Consider the following 14,701-nt stretch of genomic DNA (forward strand, 5'->3'; position numbering starts at 1 on the left):
TGTTCACAAGGCCTGGAACCCCAAGAGCCATCATCAGTGATGAAGGGTCCTATTTTATGAACAAGTGGTTGAAATGGTTACTTGACAAACATGGAGTTAAGCACAAGGTCGCCACAGCTTACCATCCGCAGACAAATGGGCAAGCTAAACTGGCGAACAAAGAGATCAAAGGCACACTTGAGAAGGTAGTTTGTCTGAACTGACGAGATTGGTCCACAAGACTGGATGATGCTTTATGGGCTTACAGGACATCATACATGACACCTTTAGGGATGTCACCCTATAGGTTAGTCTTTGGGAAAGCCTACCATCTACCCTTGGAGTTAGAACACAAAGCTTACTGGGCTCTCCGACAACTCAACTTGGATCTTAAGCTTGCTAAAGAGAAATGCATGCTCCAACTCAACGAGTTAGAAGAATTCCGAATGTTCTCATACGAAAATGCCAAATTGCTCAAGGAGAGACTTAAAAAATGGCATGACAAGCACATTCGAGCTCGTGAATTTGAAGCAGGTCAGCAAGTTTTGTTATTTAATTCCAGATTAAAGTTCTTTCCAGGTAAGTTAAAATCACGTTGGTCTGGTCCATTTACGATTCATCAAGTCCATCTGTATGGAGTTGTTGAACTTCAAGGTAGGGGAGGTAATTTTTGAGTTAATGCTCAACGTTTGAAACATTATTAGGGAGATAAAATTGAACGGAATCAAATCTCATTCATTTTATCAGATATTTAATTTTTTTCTTGTTCATCTTTTTGAATAAATGATTTAGGGTATATTTTCGGAATTAGTATGTTTAAATAAATTCTGTCTAGAAGATTGAAACTTAAGCAAGACCGCTTGTGACCCCTCCAATCTTTCCTAGGAATTGATTTTGACATAATTTTCTGAGAAATTATTCCCTAAATGGCAAAATAATTTTTTAAATTTTCAAATAAAAGGGTCAATCTTGATCCAAGTTTTAAAATTGCAACTCAATTTCAAATTTTCATTAAGTCTAGGGACTTTATTGAACTGTTTTTAAAATCTGGTTGCTCTTTTTGTAAATAATAAAAATTAAGTGCCTCTTTTTGTAAATATTTTTAAAAGGCATCTAGTATAAATTTTTTTAGTTCAATAAAAAATGATAATTATTAATATATAATTATATCCATTATAATATATATTAATTATTATCAACTTTATATAAAGTTAGGATTAGTTTTAATTTAATCATATTTTATTTGATAAATTTTTATCTTAATAAATTACTAGCAAATAATAATTTAATATGCATTATATTAATTATTAATTGCTATTTACTTTGATTAGAATTAGAACTTAGAATTTTTAATTATTAAATTATACTAAGAATTCTACTCTAGATCCTAATCTTTTCACTATATATTCCACCCATCTATTCTTTTTTTTTCATTCATACATCATTCCCTCCAAAAACACCAAAACCCTTAAGTGTCGAAACCTCCTAGCAATTCCCTAGCCACAACATTGCCCTGCTGATCGATCAATAGCACGCTGCACACCCATCTCACGCACGCCTGCTCTATCGTGCACTGCATTGAGCGCCTGGTCTTGCTCAGCACCTAGCTGCTTCTTGGCACGCCTACTACTCCAGCCCCAACAGCCCAGGCCGTGTCCCGCATCAGTTCCCAGCTTCCGCGTGCCCACACCAAGCCTGCTCAATGATCCGCACGCTGTTCACATCCATCCCCTGCTGCGCGCTGCTGTTTTGCCCACCCGAGCGGCACACCACCCTTTCACCCATCCTTAGCCAAAAACCGCCCAACCTCTTTTAATTTGCCATCTTCTGATTCATAATTATTTTTCTTAAAAGCTCTTAAATTTTACAAAAAATATAGTAAGACCAACTTTTCTCTTAAATTTTAATTTTATTCAATTATCTAATTTTTCAATTTATTGAATTATTAATATTTTATATTAATTAAATTTTTGAGAAAATAATTGTTACCATCTTATGATTAGGTTAATCATGCCTCACAAGAGAACTCGTGCATCTGCCCAAATTGATGAATCACAAAACAAGTTCCACTGTGAAGAAGCCAAAGCGAGATACGAGAGTATCTTCAAGAATCACCAGATACATCCAAAGAAAGGCTTTAGATTGAAAAAAAGCAACTATATTGATTTTATGGCGCGTATTCATCAGGTTGCTGAAACTCTCAATTGGGAGTTGTTTTGTAAGAAGAGGCGTAGTGTGGATGAGGAGTTAGTTCGTGAATTCTATGTGAATTTAACCTCAAGCGAGTTGACGAAAGTTCCAGTTTACGGAATCAAGGTACCAATAACTTCAAATGCTATTAATGAGTTCTTTGAATTACCTGATTTCAAAAACAATGAATATTTTTCCTTAATGAGCAATATCGAACCTGAAAATTTGCAATAAATACTCGAGGAACTTACATTTCTAGGTTCTAAGTGGATTGTGTCAAAGCAAGGAATCCACACTTGTAGAAGAGAATATTTGACACCACTTGCGAATGTATGGTTCTATTTCATCCGATTCAGCCTTATGCCTAGTTCACATGGAACTATGATTTCATTAGAGCAAATGGTATTATTATACTCGATTTTAACTGGAAAGACCATTAATGTGGGAAAAATCATCTTGAGAGAAATGTGGAATTGTGCCGTTAGACGTTCTGGCCCAGCTTATTTTCCCTTTTCGATAACAATTCTATGCTTGAAAGCTAAAATTCTTGAAAAGGAAAGAAAATAGGCTATAGCCAGGGCACAATCACAGATTTGGACCTCTACTAAATAGCTGGAGACTCTATTCTATAGTAACGAGTTGAAGAAAGTGAGGACCCCGAAAAAGAAAAAGAAGATCCCATAATGTAATCAGCTGAAGTTCCAGATAAGGCGGAACCAATAGAACCAGAAGCTGAACCTGATGTCGAAACTTCAATGTTCAGATCTCAATCACCTTGCCCAGATCTCCGAAATGAGCTGTCAAAGTTGATGGACATAATGCAACATATGCAATGGTAGTAACAAGCTTACTAGAGATACTCAAAAATAAGGGATGACTCAATGAGAAGCACTTTTACGAAAATATGCAATGACCCATTTATTTTTGTGCCTGAGTTTCCAAATTTCATATTTGAACCATAGAGTCCACTATCGAAGAAGGAGCGAAGTGATTCATGCAAAGGCAATAATGATGGAGCAAAAGATGAGTAAAATTTAGAAGGATCTGCAAATAAATAAAGGGGGGATCTTGGCTTTATTTTATTTCTATTCTTAGGTCATTTTAAGATTATTTTTAATTAGGAAATTTTATTTTTGCATAATAAAGCAAGAGATGGAAATCATGAATAAAAAGGAACAAGTCGCAAAGTATAAAGTGTGGTAATAGGTATATACATGTCTAGGATTGTATTTAGAGAGAGCTTGGTACTTAAGCAGTCAATTTGACTCACCCCCACCTTTCTAGAATCCTACCTGGTGTATGTCGAAACCATTTTTTAAAGGGATGTTTGAAAAAACGGGGTTCGACTTTTTGAAAAATGAAAATGGGAGTCGCCACCAACCTTTTTAGGTGTGATTGGATCACCTTTATAAAACATTTTGATCTACGAAATTCAAGAAAACAGGTTCAGGAGTCGGTTACGCACAAGGAAGGATTAGCACCCTCGTAACGCCCAAAATTGGTACCGAATTGATTATTTATTGTCCTAATGTCGAAAATTTGAAAAGATTTTAAAACTTGAACAATTTAAAGTTGAAACTTGAGATTCCTTTGTTTCGAAAGTATTCAAACATTACATCCAACATGTTAGGACACGATGTTTCAAATCCTCGTAACTAAAATTATCTCATGATTTTGAAAATTTATTAAAAGGATATTTGGTTATTTAGTCAAACGAAAAATCGCAACCCAGCATGTTAGGGCACTATTTCCCGAATTTCTAAACACCAAACATTGCCTTATTTAAGAAAAACTTTTTCAATTAAATGAAATATATTTTTTAAAACAATGAATAATATAGAATTTAATAAAAAAATAGTTTGATATAGTACTAAAATTATTAAAAAAATAAAATATAAAAGAGAATTAAAAATCAAGGAAATAGGGATTAAATCAAAATAAAAAAGGTTGAAAACGAAGATGAACAAAGAATAAATAAGAACAAACCGTAGAAAATAAGAACGCACGAGGGAGAGAAATTTGAGTGAATGCTCTTAAGAATTCTTATTGCTTCCCAAAACTCAAGTGAAGTCAAGTTGTTTTACAATGAGGGGAGAGGCCTCTATTTATAGTTGAGCCTCCCCAAATCCAACGGTACAGATCAATTACATCAACGGTTAAGATTAAAAGGTATCTACAAATTAAATCTCTAAGATTACAAAATCATATCTTCTAAGATTGCATATCATATCTAAGATTGCAATCATATCTAAGATTGTATCATATCTAAGAGTGTATCATATCTAAGATTGCATATCATATCTAAGATTGCATATCATTGAAGATTATATTTCCATATAAGTCAAGCTTATAAATGGACCTTAAATCTTTTCAAGTAATGGGCCATTCCGATTAGGCCAAATTATTTTGTAATTCTGGACTGAACTTGGACTTCATTTTTTTTTTGGGTTTATTATATTTTTGTTTTTGGACTTATTTCTGGGCCCGGGAAAAATTGAGTGTCAACAGCTGCCCCTCTTTGCTCATTGATGTGTAACAGGAATAGAGCAAAGACTATAAAAGGACCAATTTTGCCCGGGCTCGCCTAGTCTTGAGTTCTTGATCCTTGATCTTCTTTAAATCGCCTCTTGATGGCTTCAATCTGCTTCACTGCAACTCAGGAAGGCGATATCTGCTATCTTTGATCTGCTCCCCGTCTAATACAGAGACGCCAAATCTGTTATCTTCGATCTGCTCCCCATCTAATACAGAGACGCCAAATCTGCTTCTTCAATCTGCTCCCTGTCTAATACAGAGATGCCAAATCTGTTATCTCTGATTTGCTCCCCGTCTAATACAGAGATGCCAAATCTGTCATCTTGGATCTGCTTCGATGTAAACACATGAAGGTTAGATCTGCTATGTCTTCGATCTACTCCCCGTCTAATACAGGGATGCCAAATCATCTTGGATCTGCTTCAATGAAGGTCCAATCTGTTATGTCTTTGATCTGCTCCCCGTCTAATACAGAGATGCCAAATCATCTTGGATCTGCTTCAATGAAGGTCAGATCTGCTATTTCTTCGATCTGCTCTCTGTCGAATATAGAGATGCCAAATTTGTTTCTTCGATTTGTTCTCTGACAGTACAGAGATGCCAAATCATCTTAGATCTGCTTCAGCGTAAACACGTGAAAGCCAAATCTGCTATGTCTTCGATCTGCTCCTTGTAAACGCAAGGATACCAAATCATCTTGGATCTACTTCGATGTGAAAACATCTGAAGGTTAGATCTGCTATGTCTTCGATCTGCTCTCCGTCAAATATGGAGATGCCAAATCTGTTATCTTCGATATGCTCTCTGACAATACAGAGACACCAAATCATCTTAGATTTGCTTCAACGTAAACACGTGAAATCCAAATCAGCTATGTCTTCGATCTGCTCCCTGCCAATACAGAGACGTCAAATCATCTTAGATTTGCTTCAACGTAAACACGTGAAAACCAAATCAGCTATGTCCTCGATTTGCTCCCTGCCAATATAGAGACGCCAAATCATCTTAGATTTGCTTCAACGTAAACAATTGAAAGCCAATTCAGCTATGTCTTCGATCTGCTCCCTGCCAATACAGAGACGCAAAATCATCTTAGATTTGCTTCAACGTAAACACGTGAAAGCCAAATTAGCTATGTCCTCGATCTGCTCGCTGCCAATATAGAGACTCCAAATTTGCTGTCTTCGATCTGCTCTCTGCCAATACAGAGATGCCAAATCTGTTATCTTCGATCTTCTCTCTGTCAATACAGAGATGCCAAATCTGCTATCTTTGATCTGCTCTCTGACAATACAAAGACGCCAAATCATCTTGGATTTGCTTCAACGTAAACACGTGAAAGCCAAATCAGTTATGTCTTCGATCTTCTCCCTGCCAATACAGAGATGCCAAATCTGTTATCTTCGATCTGCTCTCTATGATACAGAGACGCCAAATCATCTTGGATCTGCTTTAGTGTAAATACTTGAAGGTCAGATCTGCTATGCTTTAGCCTATTACCCTACTGCTTAGGGGGTTAAGGCGCACCAATCTTCAGTGTCCCTTGAAGGACACAACCTGTATAATGTGTATGAATTCATGCCTATTGATTAGGATACTTATGATTAAAATGGGTCAAATACTCTTAATTAAACCTGTTATAATGCAAAATGTTTATGAATATAACCTCTATTCAGACGTCACTACTCATTCTTTCATCCAAGCTCATCCTTATTTCTCTCAAAATATCATTCTCTCGAAATATCATTTCCAGAGTAATGAGCAAAACTTCATTTGTGAAAATTATTTAGTTCATCTATCATTATTTTAATGCAACATACTTTAAGAATATTGGAAAATGAATTTAATCTTGAGAATAATTAGATTTGAATAAATTTGTCAAAAATACAAAGGAAATTAATATGAAAGCCTATCTTTGAGAAGAAAAAGAATCTAAGGATAGCAAACAGGACAAAAGTTAGATGCCCTAGATATCGCCGCTTGAGCGTTTATATGCCAGCTCCATGAAGACTTTCTTGAATTCAACATGTGTTTAAAAGATCCAAAGTACTTTGCTGATGCCCCGATATGCAACGCGCTTCACTCTTCTTTGAATCAGATATAGCAAGATTACCGTGTGCTCTTCAAAATTTGAGCTGCCCTTTCGGGTTTTCAACTCAAAACCCCTTTGGTCACAAGGCGCCCTTTGCAGGTTTTCACCTTGGCCTCTCCATTTCTTCTTGTTTCTTTTTTTCTTTTTTATCTTTTTCTTTTCTTTTTTCCTTTTTTTTTTGAAATAGAAGTCCCAAAGTGCCCTTTGCGGGTTTTCACCTTGGCTTCCCTTCTCCTTCAGACAAAGTACTCCTTGACCGAGTCCGAATTCACTGGATCAGATAAATTCTTCCTATCCATTTCTTGTCAAAATCAGTGCACCTCTAGAAAAATCCCTCTTCGCAACATATGGCCCTTCCTAATTCGGTATCCTTTTGCATGGGAAGGATCTCCTTCAGCACAAGGTTTCCTTTATGAAATTCCTTTGGACGAACCTTCTTTGTCATAAGTCTGTGTCATCCATTCCTGGTACATTTACTTAGGATGAATACTTTCAAGTTAAGTTTACTAGAGGTATTCAATTCTTAACTCCATCAAAGCTTGGAGGAAAAATCTTGATTCATAAACCCATGAGAAAGGAATTGCCCCAGCAGCGGTCCTGGCTGTTGTTTGTCAAACCCTATAAAAAGATGGTTCAATGATTCTCATCAGACAAGTATGAAGTTACTGACTTTATCCTTCAACCTGGAAAGCTGAGGTATAGAGATTACTCCCGGGGCATACATCCCACCATGACTCGATGATGTTTCTGAAGCATCCCTAATCTTCATAAATTGCCCCCAATTGCGAAGCTGCCAAATGAGCGTAGCAAATAGGAGCCACAACAAATATGGCTGTGGTGCTCCTTTGGTACATAAAGGATAGAGAATGAACAAACTCTTGCAAATCATCAGTCGAAAACCCAGCCTGGTCTAAGAGAACATGATAGTGGGCCTACCTCGTGATTCCAATCATTCCAGCATGGGTACCAAGGTAAAAATCATTGTTCTTTGGATGGCATACTTTGTTGTCAATGACAGTACCATGTAGCACATTGTCAGGAGATCCCTGCTGAAAAAAAAACTTGGTATGATGGTTTTTCGTACAATAGTAACCGCAATCTTTAGGGTTCCACTTCTCGTCAAGGAACTTGCAAGCCTCAACTTGATCAAAACTTGATTCAATTGAGACTCGCTAACCCCATCCCTGAAAATAATGATTCGATCAGGTTTCGTCTTCCCTAAACTTGTATAGAAGTCTAAGAGAGCTTCCTTCATAATAGCGTCATCCACTTTGTCAGAAACTGGTTTTGAAGAAAGAATCTATCATTTTAAGCTTCAGAGACTGTGTACGGCCTGATGCCCCATAGTTGGAAATCAATGGCCACCACCTGGAGCTAACCATCGCAGCAATTGACGGCACATCAGAATGATCAGGAAAGCCAAACAATGCACCCATTCCAAGGATGATGGTTGGAACATTTGAAACAATTGGAATTAAAGGTGTTTGCCCCAGCATAAGCATAGAGAGTAGGCGGTAGTTTCTTATGCCAATTTTTACCAGTCTCGATCATCTTCTGTAATTTGTTTTTTTCTTCTTTTTCTTTTCTTTTGGTAACCTTTGTTGTACTGTGGTATGGCGCATTATCTTTGAAAAGATTGCAACAGTTATATATAATATTTTTTTTGAAATGGATGACTTTTGACTTTGTAATATTAGCATATGAAGCTATCTCCCCCTCTTAATGGAGTAGTTGACGTCTACAAAGATGAGTTATTGTCAGCTTGAAACTTTTGACGAGCTCGCGCCTATAACATACATGCCTTATAAGTCTTGACTCCTTTAAATTTGGCATTCATTGTACAATTGATGCGATCTCTTTCCATGGTGGACCAACAGTGCCCCAAAACCTCATGTTTATCCTGGCAAATGCAAATCCTCCTGCATGCGTCTTTGGACCACATTTTTGAATTCCCATAATAGTCTCAACAAGGTCTTGTTTTGTCTCCTCAACTAATTCCAATTTCGCAATCTTTCCTTCCTCTAAGGCTATATTTCCTACCACCACTTCATGGGGTAAAAACCATTTTCAACAAATTCAGAAACAACTCACAATTTCTATCACCTTCAAAGTACTGAGATTCCTCTAAACACATATCGCACTCAAAAGGAACTCTGAATCTGTAGTATCATTGCCCGTGTCATTGATATCTAGGGATCTATGATAGGCACACAAAAGAATATACAAGGAATAAATGAATTCAAGAAAGACTATTTACATGAAATGAAAATTTATAAAGAATGTCAAAGGTTAAAAGAATCAGAATGAAAGAATATTTACTCGAATAAATAATAAAAGTATGTTTTATTGAAAATAAAAATGTCTGAACATGAGCCCACTTCTCAAAAGAAATCTCATTACTCCTAGGCTTTAGAGCAATAAGAGTGTTCTGAATATTACTCCGTAAAATTCCTAAAGATTACACTTCTTCTACAGTCCAATTGTTTAAAGAACTTCCTGGTTCGTAAGGGCGAATGCCCTCAAGGTTTCTTTGTTCAGTCCCTTCCTCATGTATGACATTGATGGGATGATTTTCATTTCCGAACACCCCTTTCTCCGGGTAAACTATCCCTCCTGACACAAAAGTCGAGGATATGTAAGGGAACATTGTTAATTCCCATTCAACTTCTTTTTTACTCAGCCGTGACCCTCTTCTCTCTCTCTCTTTTTCTTTCTCTTTTTAATAACTTTAACTAATTAGGGTCTTTTTATGGATTTAAATACATGTGATGTGATGCAATGCAAATGCATGAATGCAAAAGAAAAGGAGATGTTGATCTTGAATTCAATTCCATTAGAATAACTTTTCTAGAAAACAGATTTCTTTACATGAAAATAGATTACATATGCGATCTTGCCCTTCATAGTCAAAGTAAAAGCTAATCTTTTCTTCATGGTCGAATCCTGTAAATTCTCCAAAAGATGCCTTTGCTAGCTCCTTGCTGCTTAATCTGAGCCTCGATCTCTGGCTCGCTTATCTCCATGATACTCATCAAAAAGTGCCGGCTCTTGGATAATCTTCGTTAGCAATTAAATCAAGTCATGTATTCCTTCGTGGACTTCCAGCTTTCTCTCGTCATGCTCTTGGATAACCTTTGTTGGCTTGAATCTCTAGCAATTACATTATGTATTCCTCCGTGGACTACCAGCTTTCTCTCGTCGTGTTTACTTGGACTATATTCAGACGATCGCACTATAATCTACTTTATCAAGAAATTCATTTCCTTATGGAAAAACTATTCTATTTAGGAATCGAATTTCGAATCAACACCTTCTTTTCTTTGATGTAATGTAATGCAAATGCATGAATGCAAAAAGGTATCGATCTCAATTTAGTTTTATTTTAGAAAACGTTATTTAAGAAACAAAAGTCTTTTCATAAAACGGATTACAAATACGCTTTCGCTCGTAGGCCCAGAGTCTTAACCCTATCTAATAACAAAGCTAAATTTTGACCATGATCTGACTGTAGCTCATATTGGTGCTCAACGTGCTCGCCCTTTCTACCAGTATCTGTAAATGATTAGCTATCTTTTGAATTTGAATTACGGCTTCACCTACGAAGTAAGCTCTACAGCCAAAGACACCTCCTCCAATGTCTGTGAAGTTGCTCTGATTACCTTGAAAGAAAGATTGGCGAACAAGTAGGCATTCCAGCTCCACAGCATACTGCCTTAAAATGATATCAAACATCCACAGTGCTTCTTGAGAGTCTACAAATTTCTGCCCCCACAGAACATTTTAAATTGCTCGCATGAGTATCTTCACAGCATAGCTAATCTCCACTTTAAAAGTTTTTAAACAATACGATCTTTTTTAATCTCATGCTCATTTGGGCTGTCCCGGCCATTAGGTCTTGCATTTCCATTATTTCTGATAGGTACAATCATCCTAAAGTACCACAGTAAATTCCAGCTTGTTGTTTGGTAACGGTCCTATAGTAAGTGAGCCTTTCTACCATCATAAGCAAAATTCTTTCCATCCAATTCAATTTTGTATGTCTTATACCCCTACCATCCACGAGGTGACTATCTTCATCTGTAATGGTAGAAGTGTCCCTCAATACTCCCCACGCTCACCTTGAATTGTTCATCTATCTTCATGTCAAACAAATATTGCAATTCCCCATAACTGTAGAACAACTGCTTGGTTTCGTTACTCCATTAATCCAATATTTCCTTTAACTCTTGGAGGTTATTTTGCATCACACTAATGAGAGTGTAATCCCATAATTCTGATGTGTATCCTTTGGTGACACAATTTCCTTTTTCTATCTGGGTTTTCTCTGACCAAGCACAAACGAAAGAGTTGTCCTCTACTTTATTAAGATATTCGTTCCCCATTACAAAACTTTCTAACTCAGAAATCGAACCTTGAATCGACACCTTTTAATGATAAATGACATGCAATGATAGCAAAATAAGAAAAACAAGTCAGTGTCACATATATAATAAATAAGAACTTATAAAGGTAGGTACTAAAGGTCATCATCATACTACCTGGGGCAAGCACTTAAAGTTCACTATATGTAGTTCGGCTCTAAAACAAGGGTACCTGAACCAGCAGATTCCTCGATCCTCACTAATTATAGGCTCATATGGACCAAGTTCGATTCAGAGGGACACATTTCCCTATGGCCATGCGGAGATGAAAATCTCACGAAGACATAGGTACGGATATATCCCGGAAGCAATCCACTAGCCCATGCGGAGGTGAAAACCTCACGAAAGCATTGCTTCTCACTCCCACTTAAGGGTGTGACCACAACAGTCATGCAAATGCAATGTGTGCGTAAACAATAACAAACATATGCAACAAACACATGTAAAAAGAATGATGTATTTTAAAAATTTTCCAAATTTCCGACATTAAGACAGAAAATAATCAATTTTTGGCTTGACTCTCTTATAGGTCCCCAACGAAGTCGCCAAGCTGTCGAAACCATTTTTTAAAGGGATGTTTGAAAAAATGGGGTTTGACTTTTTGAAAAATAAAAATGGGAGTCGACACCAACCTTTTTAGGTGTGATTGGATCACCTTTATAAAACATTTTGGTCTACGGAATTCAAGAAAACAGGTTCGGGAGTCGGTTACGCACAAGGAAGGATTAGCACCTTCATAACGCCCAAAATTAGTACCAAATTGATTATTTATTGTCCTAATATCGAAAATTTGAAAAGATTTTAAAACTTGAACAATTTAAAGTTGAAACTTGAGATTCCTTTGTTCCGAAAGTATTCAAACATTAGATCCAGCATGTTAGGACACGATGTTTTAAATCCTCGTAACTAAAATTATCTCATGATTTTGAAAATTTATTAAAAGGATATTTGGTTATTTAGTCAAACGAAAAATCGCAACCCAGCATGTTAGGGCACTATTTCCCGAATTTCTAAACAACAAAAATTGCCTTATTTAAGAAAAACTTTTTCAATTAAATGAAATATATTTTTTTAAACAATGAATAATATAGAATTTAATAAAAAATAGTTTGATATAATACTAAAATTATTAAAAAAAATAAAATATAAAAGAGAATTAAAAATCAAGGAAATAGGGATTAAATCAAAATAAAAAAGGTTGAAAATGAAGATGAACAAAGAATAAATAAGAACAAACCATAGAAAATAAGAACGCAAGAGGGAGAGAAATTTGAGTGAATGCTCTTAAGAATTCTTATTGCTTCCCAAAACTCAAGTGAAGTCAAGTTGTTTTACAATGAGGGGAGAGGCCTCTATTTATAGTTGAGCCTCCCCAAATCCAACGGTACAGATAATTACATCAACGGTTAAGATTAAAAGGTATCTACAAATTAAATCTCTAAGATTACAAAATCATATCTTCTAAGATTGCATATCATATCTAAGATTGCAATCATATCTAAGATTGTATCATATCTAAGAGTGTATCATATCTAAGATTGCATATCATATCTAAGATTGCATATCATTGAAGATGATATTTCCATATGAGTCAAGCTTATAAATGGACCTTAAATCTTTTCAAGTAATGGGCCATTCCGATTGGGCCAAATTATTTTGTAATTCTGGACTGAACTTGGACTTCATTTTTTTTTAGGTTTATTATATTTTTGTTTTTGGACTTATTTCTGGGCCCGGGCAAAATTGAGTATCTACAGTGTATAGTATCTATTCACTTTTAACAATGAGGACATTGTTCATCTTAAGTAGGGGGACAGGAAAATTGAAATTATTTCCACTCAGAATAAATTTTTCTTTCAGTTATGATTAGGATATACTTTGTTCAATAAATTAAAATTTTGTGAAGTATGCTAAGCTTCAGTATAAATAAAGTTCTATTATTTCAATAAATTGTTATGTTAGCTTAATAATGATATGAATGTATTTTTAATAAAGGATGCAAATCGTACCATAAAATTTTTAGTTCCTTAGGAAAGTTAGACGTGCATAAAAGTTTAAGTCTTTAGAATTGACTTAGTAGTTTCTTAAGGCGAAATCCTAGGAAGCATGGAATGTTGAAAATGATTTAAGTAACTGTTGTTTAGACCGTTTGAGCCTTTCAAGCCGACCTTGATGAAATTTTACCCTTTGAAACCCAACTATGAAACTATATGGCCTAATTTTATTTGAACCTTTGCAATATTTAGCCATCACGTTTCTCTTAATTATCTTTAAATTGCCCCAAACACTAGACTCAGTACTGTACAGAATATTTGTAATATCCTGATTTTTGGGTTTTGTCGTGATTCTCAATATTTTGGTAAAGTTTTTAAAATTAGGTATTTGGTTGTGAAATTCATAATTGGAGGGTGTAAATGGGCTTATGGAAGGCTCATGTGTTGGCCAAAACCCCGTAGAATTTTTGAATTTTTGGACTTAAGAGTTAGGGGATTTGGATAGGTGGTCTTATTAAAAATTGTGGGTAAAATGTATCACAAAAAGGAGCCTCTGGTAAAGTGGCTAAGTGACGCCACTAAAGAACTAAAAAGGTGGCGTGTAAGTGGTTGGGGGAAGACCTGGGTTCGATTCCCTGTAATGGCAAAGGTGATGTTAATTTTTATGCTTTGAGCAGGCAGGAGTTGTAGCCGAATGGAACTCTGTGGGAGAGTTTGAATCAATCAAACGCATGGATTAAGGAGGGATAAGGGGAAAGATTTTAGGGATTTGAGAGGGAGATAGAGTTAGCCGATTAGAGGGGATTAGGAGGGGATTTCGGCAGAGGGTGTTAGGGTAGTATTTTCGGCATTTAGGAATTTAGCTGTGCTATTTTCTTCTGTAAACCATAGTTTTATTCTTTTTTCTTTTTTCATTCTTCTTCTCTAGCTGAACTACCACCCTTTCATCCATCTTTCTTTATTTTTCTTTTTCCGAAACCAGTTCACTATTCCCTTTCTCAACAGCACTTTTGCCAAAAAGCCTCATATTTTAGTGATTCAGGAATTAATATTTAGATCTATTTTCTATGCACGTTTAAGTTAGATTCACAACGGATCTGGGGTAGAAAGGTATTTGGAACGTTCTTCAACGAGTAGATCTCTTGGTAAGTATTTGAACCTTCTTTCCATTTGTATCTTGTGGTTTAAGAAAAGCTGAAAACCCCTATATACATAGGGTGGCTGTCGACTAAGAGTGAAAGGATTTTTTTGGTGTTATTTGGTTTGTTGGTGCTAATGAGGATTAAAGGCTGCCAATCGAGGAGTGAGTGAAAAGCTTGGATCATCGGAGTGACTAAATCTAGATCTAGTCATCAATTTCGACAAAGGTATGAATTCTAGGGCCATTGTAGATGGTGGCCGAATATGTAAGTGATGATAATAGGTAGTTTTCGATTTGGTTTAAATATTAACATGATCTAATCTATAAGCGGTTGATTATAGGAGAAATC

General features: G+C 36.0%; 1 pseudogene; it reads right to left on the minus strand.

Annotated features, from left to right (window-relative positions):
• Nucleotides 1-8,353, minus strand: part of LOC121205991 (protein argonaute 4-like) — a 28,659-nt pseudogene extending 20,306 nt beyond the window's left edge.
• Nucleotides 8,354-14,701: the final 6,348 nt, after the last annotated feature.

This window comes from Gossypium hirsutum, chromosome A09 (genome assembly GCF_007990345.1).
Source record: "Gossypium hirsutum isolate 1008001.06 chromosome A09, Gossypium_hirsutum_v2.1, whole genome shotgun sequence".
Taxonomy (NCBI): Eukaryota; Viridiplantae; Streptophyta; class Magnoliopsida; order Malvales; family Malvaceae; genus Gossypium; species Gossypium hirsutum.